This window comes from Myodes glareolus, chromosome 9, assembly GCF_982192425.1.
Source record: "Myodes glareolus chromosome 9, mMyoGla1.1, whole genome shotgun sequence".
Lineage (NCBI taxonomy): Eukaryota > Metazoa > Chordata > Mammalia > Rodentia > Cricetidae > Myodes > Myodes glareolus.
In genome coordinates, this window is record NC_142034.1 from 20,235,080 (window position 1) to 20,250,478 (window position 15,399).

At 49.7% G+C, this 15,399-nt stretch overlaps 2 long non-coding RNA genes across 3 annotated transcripts; one reads left to right on the forward strand and one right to left on the reverse strand.

Annotated features, from left to right (window-relative positions):
* Window positions 1-3,621: 3,621 nt before the first annotated feature.
* Window positions 3,622-14,434, reverse strand: LOC125407920 (uncharacterized). Of its 2 annotated transcripts, XR_015738743.1 has the most exons (4): window positions 14,079-14,434; window positions 13,832-13,974; window positions 5,272-5,591; window positions 3,622-4,787 (listed from the first exon to the last, which is right to left on the reverse strand). It is a non-coding gene; the product is annotated as an uncharacterized LOC125407920 (long non-coding RNA). The 2 variants fall into 2 exon arrangements; XR_015738744.1 differs by lacking the exons at window positions 13,832-13,974; window positions 14,079-14,434 and adding an exon at window positions 7,980-8,142.
* On the forward strand, window positions 6,522-11,102 carry LOC125407919 (uncharacterized). The gene is made up of 2 exons (XR_007234321.3): window positions 6,522-8,473; window positions 10,917-11,102. It is a non-coding gene; the product is annotated as an uncharacterized LOC125407919 (long non-coding RNA).
* Window positions 14,435-15,399: the final 965 nt, after the last annotated feature.

A 15,399-nucleotide genomic window follows, 5' to 3' on the forward strand; every position in this document is an offset into this window, starting at 1 on the left:
ATTATTATTTTATTTTATTACTTTAAAAAAATACCAATCCAAATTTCCACTTCCTTGCCTCCTCCCACTTCCCTCCCACTCCCTCCACACACACACACACCCCACCCCCTCCAATTTTAAGAGAGAGCAAGGTACCCTGCCCTGTGGGAAGTCCAAAGCCCTCCACACTACATCCAGGTTGAGCAAGGTATACGTCCAAAGAGAATGGGATCCCAAAAAGCCAGAACATGCAGTAGAGACAAATCCCAGTGCCATTGTCATTGGCCCCTCAGTCTGCCCCAACTGTCAACAACATTCAGAGGGACCAGTTTGATCCCATGCTCGTTCATTTCCAGTCTAGTTGGAGTTGGTGAGCTCCCATTAGCTCAGGCACACTGTCTCAGTGGGTGAACCCCTCATGGCCTTGACTTTCTTGCTCATATTCTCCCTCATTCTGCTCTTCAACTGAACCTTGGGAACTCAGTCCAGTGCTTCGATGTAGGGTTCTGCCTCTGTTTCCATCTGTTGTTAGATATTTAAGATAATCATCAGTCTGACTACAGGGCAAGGCCAGTTCAGGCACTCAAAGACGGAAGTTTCAGTCTGCAGTTGTCACCCAGCCACATAGGAAGCCAGACACAGAGCAAGCAATATATGACTGCCTTGCCAAAAAAATCAGTCACATGGCTAACAAAGACAAGAATTATGGACTAATAAAAGTTCTAAGAGTTAATAAAAACAGCCAGGCGGGAGGCAGAGGCAGGCAGATCTCTGTGAGTTCGAGGGCCAGCCTGGTCTACAAGAACGAGTTCTAGGACAGGATCCAAAGCTACAGAGAAACCCTGTCTCGAAAACCAAAGAGAGAGAGAGAGAGAGAGAGAGAGAGAGAGAGAGAGAGAGAGAGAGTTAATAAAAAGCCTGAGATACTAGGCCAATCAGTTTATAATTAATGTAGGCCTGTGTGTTTATTTGGGACTAAATGGATGAAGGACCAGGAGGGACAGAAACGTTGGTCAACCACCCACCTCCGATTTTTACATTCTTTCTGCCTTTGATGGTCCCTGAGCTTTGGAGAGAATGATGTAGATGCTCCACATATAACTGGGCATCCAACCCTCATTTATTCTTGGTGCTTGGACCTGTTGTGAGTCTCTGAAATCAGACCAGTCAGTCTATGGTTGTTGAAGGTGAGTGAGTTTGCTCGCTCAGGCTTGTCAGACTATAATAATGTTCCTAGCTTTCCAGCCTCCACTTTATACACAGTGGGTCCCTAAAGATCTCCACCCTGGAGGGAGACTATGTATTATCTGAAAATTTTCTGCAAGGAAGATTATCTCTTCTCTCTGCTTATTATTTACTCAATCATTTAAATATATCAATATGGGCTTATGGCTATTTATTGTGTACTTTTGGTTAAAATGTTTGTGTTCATTGTTTTGGGAGGCAGTGGGTGCGGGGTGGGGTGGGGAGTGGGAGGTGTGGTGTGGTTCTCACTATGTAGCCTTGGCTGGTGAGCCATCCACCTCTGCCTCCCAAGTGTTGAGATTAAAGACATGCTCCATTCTCTTAGTTAGGGTTTCTGTTGCTGTCAAGAGATACCAGGACTACAGCAACTCTTACAAAGGAAAATATTTAATTGGGGCTGGCTTACTGCTGCAGAGGTTTAGTCCATTTTCTTCATGGCAGAAAGCATGTTGGTGTACAGGCAGACATGGTGCTGGAGAAGGAGTTGAGAGTGCTACATCTAGATTGGCAGGCAGTAGGAAGAGACCCTGAGCAACTGGCCTAGCTTGAGCATCTGAGACCTCAAAGCCGTCCCCAGTGACATGCTTCTTCCACCAAAGCCACACCTACTCCAGCAAGGCCACACCTCCTAATAGTGCCACCCCTGTGAGCCTATGGGAATCATCTTCTTTCAAATCAGCACAACCATCATGCGTGGGTTTTGTATAATTTGATTATTTGGTGTTGTTCGTTTGCTTGCTTGTTTTCTGGTTTTTCAAGGCAGGTTTTTCTGGCTGTCCTGGAACTCACCCTGTAGACCAGGCTGGCCTCACACTCAGAGATCTGCCTGCCTCTGCTTCCTGAGTGCTGGGATTAAAAGCATGCGTCACCACCACCCAGCTGATTGCTTTCAGACAGCTTATATTGGTAACTTTTCTAGTGCCGTGACAAATGCCATGACAGAGACAACTTACAAAGGAAAGCATTTAACTGGGCTCACAGTTTCAGATGTCAGAGTCCACGATGGCAGAAGAAAGGCATGGCGCAGGAATGGCTGAGCACTCACATATGAAATACAACCACAATTTAGAGAAAGAGATACCGAGAATGACACCAGTCTTCTGAAGCCTCATGGCCTACCGCGGTGATACCCTCCAACAAGACCTCACCCCCAATTCTCCCCAAATGGTGCCGCCACCTGGGGATCAAGTACTCAAACACATGAGCCTCTGTGGGCCGGGCCGTTCTCATTCAGTCCCGGGTTATCCATCACTTTCCTACGGTTCTGTTTTTGTGTCCCCACTGGACAAAGAAAATCACATTCAACTAGCCAAAGTGCTTTCCTGCCCTTTTGCTTCAACTTTCTTCAGTCCCTCATCTATAAAACCGACTTCCTTTGTGCTGCCTGCCACAAGACTGATTCTCTTTATGGGATGTGGTCTTGCTTGATGCTGGCATAGAAAATAATGTCAGCTGCGATCATTCAGTTGAGATTGATCTACTATTTTATTGTAATTTCATCCTCAGTTTTGTTGCTCAGATTGCCCCCATCTCCGTCACCGAGAACTGCCAGTGTCTATTTTCCTGTCTTCTAGAGGACAACCCTGAGTTTGGTTCTTTACACACCATCACCTGGGGGTGGGGGGGTTCATTGACCTTGAACTTGCTAAAAAGTTATCTGGTCAGCAAGCCCCAGGAATCCACCTGCCTGTCTCTGTCTCACATGGCAATAGGATTACAGACAGACACCACCATTCCCAGCTTTTTTTTAAAAAAGAAAAACATGGGGCTTGAACGCATGTCTTCGTGTTTGCAAGACAAACACATTACCAACGGAGCCATTGTTCTGTGTCACCTTTACTTTGCAGTACATTCTACACTCACTAATTGAGCACTCCCTTGTGTGGTGGCCTGTGCCAATCACAGGCACTTAATAAAGGAAGGAGGGAACAATGAAGAAGAGTCAAACCACTAGACTGGGGAGGTAAACACTGACCTATGGACATTGACAGGAAGTGACAAGCTCCAGTTCTGGCCAGGTCCTCCGGATACATGGAAGTCAATAGGTATCGGCAGGGATCAGCCAGAGAGGGTGGCAGTCATACACCTGCAGGTGCTAGCTTGAGCCACTTGGGTGGACCAGTCATCTGAGAAAGGACACCGCAGAAGGCCAGGTTATGAACACGCAGAGTGGAGGGAGACATAACTCAGCAAAGATGAGCTTGGGGAAGGGTAACGAGGGACGTGTTAATAGTCAGGCATCTGTACTGGCCAGCCCTTAGGATCCTGGCAGGATGTGCCTCCCTCCCCCTCTACCTCTCTCTTCTCTTCTGGCACCAGTCCCCAGAGGCCAGAGTCCCCCTCCCCCACCCCACTTTACCATTCCCTTTCCCCCAATAAAAACGCCTCCACGTGAGCTCTGTTGCAGGGCATGACTCTCTCTCCCGCCGTTTTTAAATTGTAACAGGAGGTGATAAGAGGAAGAGGAGACAGCTAAGAAGATGGAGACGAAAACACGGAGAGCACGGAGTCGACATTCCCAAGAGGCGAGTGCTGCCAGCGTCAAATGCTACAAAGAACGGGGAGCTGGAGAGTGTGTGCGGGACCTAGTGGTAAGCAGATTCTCTATAACCTTCATGATGTGAGGAGAAAGGAGTGAAGCCGGTGGCTTTGTCAGAAGACGGACCAGCGACCCGAATGAGCAAGCTCACCGTTCCTCTCTGAGGTGCTGAGCTGTGTTGATTGGAGAGCAGCCCTTTGTTTGCCTGGGGTAGACTGGACCTTCTTTATGGGAGATGGGAAAAGAGGGGCAGTAAACAGCCTGAGCCCCCTGGAGGTCAGGTGATGTAATTACAGAGGGGTTTTCAAGGTTGGGGGAGGGGAAAGCATTTATTACATCAATATCCCTGGAATACAATATTGAGAGAGCCTCTCAATTTGACATTCTTAAACTTGATTTCTCATCCAGTTTATTAACCTTATGAATTAAAAAAATCATTGGTTTTATTTATTTACTTATTTATTTTTAAACAAGGTCTCTTGTATGTGGCCCTAGCTGTCCTGAAACTACAATGACCAGGCTGGCCTGGAACTCACAGATATCCACCTGCCTCTGTCTCCCAAATGCTGGGATTAAAGGTGTGTGCCATTACATCCAGCAATAGGTTTCTTACTTCTGGGATTAACCAGATAATGAGTCCTGTCCTGACTCTCTTTTCTTGTCTGGGGTTAGCGAATTCACTAACTCCTGGCACTTTCATTTCCTCTGGGTGGGAACAGATTGGAGAGCATCTCTGGGTGCTGCCATAGTTGTTGGGGGTCCATGATCTCCAGCAGAGAAGAGCCTTGGGCGACTGGGCATCCATGGGGGTCCCTGGCTCCCTCCCCATGCACAGGCCAGGCTCTCCTGGGCAGAGGAGGAGGAAGGAGGAGGTATCTGTCCAAGCCAGGTCCTGGTAGTCCTTTTCGACAGCTGTTCTCTGAGCCTTCCCATCTGCGATGACAAAGGCACGGTGGAGTCACCCGGGTTTTAGGCCGTCCTCAGGGGCGCGTGCGCTGTGGTGCTTCGCTTGGTGTTTACTTCTCTGCCGAATCACAAGAGGGAATCCCGTTCACTCTTGGGGATTATCATCAAAGCGTTGCGGGGCTCTGGGTCCAAGAGTTTCCCAGGGGTTCTGGGCTTTCTGTGTGTTTTTCCTGCTCTCCTGACCCCTAAGATTTCGGACCCTAGCTTGGGATTTGTGCTTTTGTCTTCGTTTTTGCCACTCCTAGCACAGACCAGCAGGAGTGAAGTCAGTGCTTGCAGACTGACACCCGGGCGAATTAAGACGCTGAGTCTCTGGGCTTCACAAAGTGGGAGCTAGGCAAGCCCATATCCAGAGCATAACCTGAGGCAAGACATGGGGGGGGGCGGGGATGCCGTTCCCCCACTTCTGTCAGGCTCTCATCAGCCGAAACAGAACATCTCAAGTTTGGGCGCTGACAGCACTGGGGTCTTCAAGAGGAGCGCCCCCCCCCCCGGCAACCTCCCACGCCTCCCACCATGCCCATCAATGCTCCCCTCCCTACCCAGGGCTCCCCAGCTTCACTGGTCCGGAACCAGCAGCTGCAGTCAACCCGGGAATATAGAAGCCTGGATTCTTAGTTCTGATTGGCTGCCCTAAGGGCTGTTCAAAAACAAACCAAGAGCTTGAAAGGAGGGGAGTTTGGACCTGGAGGCCTCCTTTTCTTTCCGCTCTTCGAGGGACAGCTGAGTCACTAAGCCCAGTTGGCTTGGTCTCTTTTACAGGAAGAGAGACTGAGGCACATGAAGGAAGAAGGTTCTGAAGTTTCCTCTGTGAGAACTCTGGACCCAGCAGTCCGATTGAGATGGGCACAGCTCAAGGCTCCTGTTTGAGACACAAAGGAGGAGCTACCTGGGTGGAGGAGCTGAGCCCTCCCCCTTCCCCCCCACCTCAGGCCCCATCAACCAGGCCTGAGAATGTCTTCACCTCCCTGTGCTGGGAGTGTCATGAAGGCAGCCTGGTCTCAGGGCGAACAGGAGATCCTGGTACCAACTGAGGTTTTCTCCTGAAATAACACTCCTGCCTTCCACCAAGCTCCTCTGTGCCAAGGGCCTCCTAGACTCTGACCTTCTACCTCACAACCTCCTGAACTTGAACCTTCAGAGACCTCTGGAAACTCAGTTAAGGCCACGCAACTAGGGGGAAGCCACGCTGGATCAAAGCCACATTCCCCTAGACATACGCATGGCATGGGACACACCCATAGGCCTGGCCCTGTGACAGACTCTGCCATCAGCTGTCAGGTGGAGGGCCCCAAACATCTGGCTCAGCAGATAGGAGAGACCAAGGGGCTGCAGCTGGTCCGAAGGGAGGGGCTGCCCCTGTGTCAGGGTGTGGCCCTTTTCTAGGAGAACTCTTTTCCTCACCAACAGAGCAAGGGAGAGAATTTTCTCAGCAAGGAAGGGGTCCCTGTGGGCTGGGAGAGGGAGATCAGGACAGGCAGATGTGGGATCAGTCACAGACAGGGAATCTAGGGGATCCCAGGAAGGGGCAGGGAGAAGATAGAGGAGGCTATCACACAAGCCTTCCCTCTGCCCTCAGTGTCCCGTGGCTGACTCTTCCACGGATGTTCACTAGGAAATGGATGTATCAGATACATACCCTTTTGCCAGTTTCCAAGGCCCAATCACAGTGATGTCAGTACCAACTGCTATTTTGGTTTAAATTTTTTCTTTTTCTCATATATATACTTTTTATCATGAGAAAAAGAAAAAATATATATGAGAAAAAGAAAAAATTTAAACATATATATATATATATATATACTGTCAGTGTGTGTATGTAAGACTAACTTTCTTTTTTTGTTGATTTTTTAATTGATATTTATTGAACTCTACATTTTTCTCTGCTCCCCTCCCTGCCTCTCCCCTCTCCCTTCAATCTTCCCCCAAAATTTTCATGCTCCCAATTTACTCAGGAGATCTTGTCTTTTTCTACTTTCTATTTCCCATGTGGATTATATCTATGTAAGTCTCTCTTATTATCCGCATTGTTGTCTAAGTTCTCTGGGATTGTGGTTTGTAGGCTGGCTTTCTTTGCTTTATGTTTAAAAACCACCTATGAGTGAGTACATGTGATAATTGTCTTTCTGTGTGTAAGACTACCTTTCAACAGCAAGGGAGTTTAAGTTTTGTTGCTTTGAGACAGGGTCTTACTATGTAGGCCTGACTGTTCTGGAACTCTCTTTGTAGACCAGGCTGGCCTCAAACTCTCAGAAATCCACCTGCCTCTGCCCACTGAGTGCCAGGATGAAAAGTGTGCACTACCACACCAGGTTTTTTGTTTGTTTGTTTGTTTTTTGAGATAAATTCTTCTCTATTGTAGATTGGCTTCCAACTCTCTACACTGCCAAGAAAGAAGATAAACTTCTAATCCTCCTGTGTGGGCCACTGCACCAAGTTTATGCCATGCAGGGGGTGGATCCCAGGGCGTGAATCCCAGGGTACCATACATGTTTACAAGCACTGAGCTACATCTCCAGTTACTCTTTTACAAAAAAAATTATTTTACTCTGTGTGTGTGTGCTCCCATGAGGAGGTCAAAGGAACACCTGTGAAAAGGGGTTTCTCCTTCTACGAAGTGGGTCCCAGCTATCCGGTGCTGAAACTCAGGTCACTGGCTTCACAGCAGGGGTGTTTCTCGGAGCCATCTCTTCAGTTCCCTCTAGCCAGCTTTTTGGTTTTAAATAAACAGCTCAGCAGGTGGTAAGGAGCCCCCTCTTCACCGTGAGCACCCTGTCGCACAGGAAGGATTGCCTGGAGGCTTGAATGACCCCTTTGTTAGCGCTCCCTCCCCTGACAGCAACCTCTCTAATGAAGAGAAGGCAGCCAGGATTTCCAGGGAGCAGGGGCGGGGGGAATTCAGCGCCTGCTCCTGCCATTTCCCCCGCCTCCCCCCCCCCCCACTGCGTCCTGGGAAGACAGGTGACACCAACAGGCCTGAGGACCTGGAAAAGGATGAACCTGGCACCAAGTCGCAAGGTTGCAGAAGAGAGCTTAGCTGAAAGAGAAGCCAGAGGAAGGAGAATACATAGGACAGGGCTAGGTCAGGGGCAAGTTCAGAGTTAGGAGGCTAGACTGGGAGGAGGAATTGAAGTTAATGCTGAGGTGGAGGCCTCAGGGAGTCGCTGGCAGAGCGGAGAGGTGGGGAGTGGAGGGTCGGTGGACCTCAGACGGGAAGGACGGGGACCGGCTTCCCGGCAGCGATGCTCACCGGCAGGGGACCAGGTTACAGCATTTCACCCACTTCATCCTCGCCCCGCCCCCGTAGGCGTCCCGACATGCGGGTTCTAGCAGACGTGGGCTACTTTACGGCAAATCTTGTGCCTAGACCCTGTGGAGTGGGCAGAAGAGGTAGGGTCTAGCGGAACTCTTTCAAGCACTCGGAGCCGGTGCCAGCAGCCCAGACACCGTTCCCGCCCCGCCTCGCCCCGCCCCGCCCCGCCGGTGTTCCAGGCCACAGTCAGTGCAGCCCACAGCGGTTTCTGCTCCGCTGCAGCCTATCTCCGGGCGTCTGTCCCCTTGTGCCCCACCAACTAAGAACGACTTCCCAGGGGACTTTCTCTCCCGGTCCAAGCTTTAGCCCTCTGCTTCCTGTGGGCCAATGTACACCGTAGGTAAACAACTGGACCTGAGGAAGTTACTGCACCTTTCTGCGCCCAGGGTTCTTCAAGCATTGGGAATGAACGAGAGAAGGCCCTGCACACAGTAGGTGTCGCCTAACGGTTAAATTAAAGGACAGAAACTGCTTCTTGACCTGCCCCTGATCTGCTCGAAGCCCTTGGGAACAGCTCTAGTCTTAGGCTGGAGCCGCCTGTGGGTGTTTTCTTCAAACTAGGTTTCCTAGAAGCCAAGGCAATGAGGAAAACCTGATGAGTTAGACAGTTCTCCCTTGTCCGAAAGGGAAAACACAATCTGTCCGTGTGAAGGTCACACGTTGCTCAAGGCTTAGGTCCAGGAAGGATGTAGTTCACGGGTGGATTCCTTCTGACCTTTCTCACCCACCGATCTGTCTGTCTGAAGGCTACCAAGTTGTTCCAGAACAACCAGGGCTCATGTTGATCCTGTTAAAGGCTACTGGCTTGGCATAAATGGGAACTTGGAATGGAATTTCCCAGGCATGGCACCAACAGGCTCTCTGGCAATCTTTCTCTGGCTTGAACTTGCCCCTGGGTAGAGCCAGTCTGTGAAGTGGAGGCGCTCAAGGGAACGTTTGGATTTAGACTCACATTGCCAACTGTATGTATGGCCTTAGGCAAGTTCCTCTGGTGACTGTGGTTACAAATTAGTCTCTCAATCCCACATCCCTAGCTGTGTAGGAATAAGAATGGCTCTAGACCAGAGGTCCTCAGCCTGCGGGTCCTGACCCCCATGGAGTCGAATGACCTTTACACATGGTCGACAAAGACCATCAGAAAACACAGACATTTACATTACAATTCATAACCATAGCAAAATTACAGTTATGAAGTAGCAATGAAAATAAATTTATGCTTGGGGGCCAGCACACCATGAGGAACTGTATTAAAGGGTCACAGCATTAGGAAGGTTGAGAACCACTGCTCTAGGCCATAATTTCCAGCAGCCAATCATTATTCAATAAAAATTCAGGACTTTTCTTTTTTGAGAGAGTCTTGCTGTGTACCTTAGGCTGCTTGCTGATCACGATCCTCCCGTGCCTCCCGAATAGCTGGGACTACCTTTTGCTGGCACTCGAGATCCAGTGATAGAAAATCTCCAAAAGCCCTACACTCATGGGACTTATTATTTTGTATTCTGTGTATATGTGTAGTATGTAGTAGTGTGTATGTGTGTGCATGTATTGAGTGTGTGGGAGGTGTGCGCAGTGTGTATAGGTAGTGTGTATAGGCCAGACAATGATATGTGTCTTCTCAATTGTTCTCTACCTTATTGTTTATTTATCTATTCATCTATTTATTTATTTATTTATTTATGGTTTTTCAACACAGGGTTTCTCTGTGTAGCCTTAGCAGTCCTGGAACTCGTTCTGTAGACCAGGTTGACCTCGAACTCACAGAGATCTGCCTGCCTCTGCCTCCCAAGTGCTGGGATTAAAGGCATGCGCCACCACCACCCGGCTTATTTATTTATTTATTTTTAAGTTCGTTTTTTGACACAGGGTCACTAGGTAGCTCTGTGGGTCCAGAACTTGCTATGTAGACCAGGCTGACCTTGAACACAAAGATTTCCCCAATTCTGCTTCTCAAATGCTGGGATTTACCCACTGAGACATCCTGCTAGCCCCTCCACCTTAGGCTTGCCGAGACATTGAACCAATACTTGCTAGTTGACTAGACTTGCGGGCCAACAAGTTCAGGGGATTTCCCTGTCTCTTCCCTGCTGAGGACCTGAACTCAGGTCTGGTGTGGGAGAATTGTCTGTATTCTGTCAATCATGTATTTTAATAAAACGCTGATTGGCCAGGCAGGAAGTATAGGCAGGTCAACCAGACAGGAAGTAGAGGCGGGGTGATGAGAACAGGAATATTCTGGGAAGCAGGAAGCTCCCTCAGTCATTCCTGCGCAGACCATTGAAGAGGCAGGATGTAACCTGCCCAGCTGAGAAAGGTACTGAGTCGTATGACTAATGTAGATAAGGATAATGGGGTAACAAAAGTTATAAGAGCTAATAAGTAGCCTGACCTAATGGGACAATCAGTTTTATAACTTATAGAGATCTCTGTGTGATTGATTTTCTCTGGGACTTGCCAGTTGTGGGGTATCGGGCGGGAACAGATACCCCAATAAGCCAGCCCGTCATGTTACACAGGTCCTCATTCTTATAAAGCAGGCACCTTAGTGCCTGAGCCAACTCCCCAAGCCTGGCTTCTGTTTTACTGTCAAAGATAATAATTAATAAACAAGCTATTCAACAAGAGAGGATCCCCTGGGTAGATGTGTTAGTGGGGGTAGAGGGCGATGGTGACAGGACTCGGGCTGAGTGACTTGATGTCTTCTCAAGTCTATTCCCCTCTTCTTCCTGTGTGGTAGAACCCTGGACACAATACTTCCAAGAACGGAGACTACGCCGCCCAGACTGCCTTTCAGCTGACTGCAGCCATGTAACTAAGTCTTGGTCTCCAGACATGTCTTCAGAAGAGAGCTCATTTTTTCTTTACTCCTGTTGGCAGGCACGCAGAGGGGACAGCTGAAGCTCAAGCAGCCATGCTGGACCGAAAGGGAAAAGCTACTTGCTAAAGATGACAGACAATGGACAGAAAGACCTGCAGAGCTCCATTGCGTTCTGGGATCTCCTACCTCCAGGCTTCTGTGTCAGCAGAGAGAGATAAACTGCTATCTTGTTTAAGCCACAAAGAGTTGGGGGTTTTGCTCATATACAATCCATCTTGCTTTTCCTTATCACGGCCACAGAGGCATGGGATTGTGTCCAGTTGAGAGGCTAAAAGGAGGCTAACACGGAACTAAAGCCTGAGTGGTGAATGGGAGCCAGGACTGACACACAGGAGCAGTATCATGATTGACATCTCCTCCTCCTCCTCCTTCTTCCTCCTTCTCCTCTTCCTCCTCCTCCTCCTCCTCCTCCTCCTCCTCCTCCTCCTCCTCCTCCTCCTCCTCCTCTTCTTCTTCTTCTTCTTCTTCTTCTTCTTCTTCTTCTTTTTTCAAACAGGGTTTCTCTGTGTAGCCTTGACTGTCTTAGAACTGAGTCAGAGGCAGGCATATCTCTTTGTCGACCAAGGCCAGCCTGGTCTACAGAGAGTTCCAGGACAGCCAGGGCTACACAGAGAAACCCTGTCTTGTAAAACAAACAAACAAACTAACCAACAAACAAACCAAAAGAAATAATTAGAAATAAAAACACTGTTATTATGTCATTCCTATGCACTGATGTCTCTACTATGCTTTGGCTGTGTGATTAGAGACCCAGTTTTGCCCAGATCCCATTCAAATCCACAAACACACGGACTATGAAGCCAGGTGTACATCGGGGATCCCAGTGCCTGGGAGGCCAAAGCAAGAGGACCAAGAGTACGAAGCTATGGAGTAAGACCTTGTCTCAAAGAACAATAATGGGTTGGAGAGATGTCTCAGTGGTTAAGAGCACTGACTGCTCTTCTAGAGGACCTGGGTTCAATTCCCAGCACTCACATGACAGCTCACAACTGTCTGTAAGTCTGACACTCTCAAACAGACATACATGCAGGCAAAATAGCAACGCACATAAAATAAAAACAAATCATTAAACAAACCATGCCACTTTGGGACAGAGTGAAGTCCCGAGAGCAATGGTTTCTGTCCTTGGGTCTTCTGGTCAGGCAGGGAAGACCTGCCACAGCATGGAGCGGTGAGGTATGAGGACACCTAGCACCTCTGAGCTGATCCCCTCCCCCGCCCCAGGACAGAGTCCTGAGTACAAGCATTGATCCTTGAAGGTCACAGCTTCGGTTCAGTGGGTTTGGGACTGGGGATGAAGGGAGTCTCAGGACAAGCAAAGGGACATGAAAGGGCCAGAAATCAAGAGAACAGAGAATATTCTCAGGAGAGCACATGTCTGACGAAGAGCCCCGAGTCCAAGGGCTCCTCAAGCAGATCCTGTGTTTTGGGAGACCCCTTTCTGAGCCAGCCAAGTTCTCACCTGTCTCCTTGGGCAAGCAGTAGCACCACGCCCACCTCTCTGGACCGTGAAGAGCATCCCCACGTGTGTATATTCTGAAAGGAGGCCTAGAACCAGCTGTCCTCACAGACCAGGCCTTACTACCCCAGCTAGGGGAGTCTTCTCCTCTCAATCCCAAGGCCCAGCTAAGGGTGCTGGCCAGGCAGATGAGGGGACCCAGAGGAAGAGTGGCCTTCCTGGTCCCTGTGCCACCTCCCACTCCTTACCATGCTCCCTCAGGAGTGTCGGAGCCGTGACTGTATGGCATCCCCCATCTTCCTCTGTGTGCTCCCAGTGACTGCCCTTCTCCTCTGCCCCACCCCACCCCATTCCTAGCTCTCTTCCCCTAAAAAAACTTCAAGGTTCAGCTCAAATTCCTCCCTGGGGACCACAGGACTTCCCAGGTGTTGTCTCCTCAGTCCCCACTCCTTTTTAAGTTGAATTTATTTATTTCTATTTTATGAGCATTGGTGTTTTGCCATGGGTGTCTGGTTCTCTGGAACTGGAATTACAGACAGTTGTGAGCTGCTGGGAATTGAATTGGACTCGGGTCCTCTGGAAAAGCAGTCAATGTTCTTACCCACTGAGCCATCTCTCCAGCCCTCTCAGTCCCCTCCTCCTTTTTTTTCACGACAAGGTTTCTCTGTATAACAGCTCTGGCTATACTGGAACTTGCTTTGTAGACCAGGCTGGCCTCACACTCACAGAGATCCGCCTGCCTCTGTATCCTGAGTGCTGGGATCAAAGGCGACCTGGTTCTCCTGCTCTTTACCACACTCTCGCCTTCAGACTCTGCGGTTATTGTGGGTTGTTATCATCTGCCCCACTAGATGCGAGTTCCTAAGGATGGATGTTCTGAGGACCAGCTCAAGCAACCGCCTACCCAGGAGACGGTCCAGGCTCAGTAACCCTCCTCCTCAACTCAGCCCCACCCTGCATCCAAAGGGGACTGTATCTTCAAACTCCCAGCCATCCGTCACTCCCTTTTGGTCCCAACAGTCCATAGAAGAAAGGAATGACCAGAGAAAGGATGTAGCCACACAGCAAAGTAGCAGAACTTCCTGTCCCGACAGTTTCTAAAAGCTGGACTGTGGAGACTCCCCTTGAGTGGAGGATAATGGGAATCTGGGTCCCTTGGTCTATGGGGAAGTAATTTCTTCCACAGAGAGTCAGTGGCTCTCCTGGGACAGCAGGGCATGGAAGAGGGACCATGAGGTTATTAAGGGACTCCATCCTCAACGATCACAGCTCCAGGCAAATACCCCACTCCTCCTCTTCACCCCACTACAAGGTACGGGTCACCTAATGCCAAGAAGCCCCTCTCCTGCCTGGTGAGGCAGACAGGGAGGTATGAGCGGGGAGGCTTCCCGTGAAAGGCTAGCTAACAGTGGGCTGAGGAATGCGGCGTAGTTGGTAGCGTTGCCCAACACTCACAAAGCCTTGAGTTGATCCCCAGCACGGAATAAAGTGGGCACGGGCACGGTGCTGCACAGCCGTAGTTCAGAACTGAGAGCAGAAGTTCAAGGTTATCCTCAGCTTCATAGCAAGTGTGAGACAAGCCTGAACTCAGGGAAATCCTGTATTTAAAAAAACAAACAAACACAAAAATTGAAACTGGGTTTCTCTACAAATCTCTGGCTCTCCTGAAACAGTCTGTAGACCAGGCCAGCCTTGAACTCACAGAAATCCACCTGCCTCTGTGCCTCTGCTTCTCAGGTTCTGGGTTTAAAGGCATGCGACACCACACCCAGGAAAAAAAAATAAAAAGAATAAAGGAGAGAGAGAGCAAGCAAATAAATAAAAGCTTCATAAAAAGCTCCTTCCCCTGAGGGCTTCATGAGCTCAGAGAGACTTGGTGTCCGGCATGGAGGAGGAGTAATGTCCCCTGGTCATTTTGCTTACAGGAAGCCACATTCCCTCTCTGGCAATTTAGGTACTTCCTCTGCACAGGGCACTTGAGAAAATGGAGCAGGACTCCAGCTGAACCTCCAGAACAGCCCCTGCAACAGAGGCCTGCTACTCTAGAGGACTCTGTCCCTTTAGGTCTGCAGGGATTCCGCCAGCACAAGTTCGTGGTTGAGACATGATAAGCTAAATTTGGCGGGCTCTAAAATTATCTATTGTTGGAGCCTGAACTTGATCTGTGCGTGTGGAGGGTCGGGGGAGACTTGAATGCTCACTCTCATTCACGGGCTCTTTCTCTCCTCAAGTGTCCCAGGCTGGCTTTGAACTCCCTAAGCACGTAGCTGAAGATGACCTTGAACTTCTGATCCACCAGCCTGTTTTAAGAGTTCTGGGATAACACCTCCTGAGTGTTGGGATTCCAGTGAGCCCGCCACACCCAGTTTTATGCATTGTTGAGCTCTAAAGCAGGGCATGCTGCAGACTACACAAGCACTCTACCGTAGAACTGAGCTCCAGCCCCACTCCTTGGTAGAAGAGGAAACCAAAGCTCCAAGAGACCAGGAGGCTGTGGTGACTCTCATAGCCAGTTAGCCAGTGAAGGAGCCGGGCAGAGCATTCCCGCCCCTCCAGGTCCACAGTACCCGACTTGGTCTGCTCCTCTTCATTCTCACCCAGTGGGGCCCACCTGTCAGTCAGAGATAGGTGCCCTGACGAGGGAGAGAGAAGCCCTGTTGGAGATGGGATGGGAGGAGAGCGCGGGGGCCAAGAATGCAGTTGCTCTGCCTAGGGGCCTGGGCTGGGCTGCCACAGAGGAGCCAGTGTGCCCAGACATTGAAGCTTTGTGAGCTAGGGCTCGTGTGGGGACAGTTGTTTTCTTGACTGGACATTGTTTCAGGTTGACTGTTAGGGCCATGGCCCCTAGAGGCCAGCTCTCAGGAGCCAGTGGGGTCTGAGAGAGTACCTAGCTAAGGTACTCTAGTCAGAGACCAGAAGAAGAAACTCAATAGGGTACCATGAACACCAGACGGGTGCCTTGGGAGGCTGCCAAGGAAAAGCCGGTCTTGAAGGAAGACATGGGTAGAAGAGATGCCCTGAGA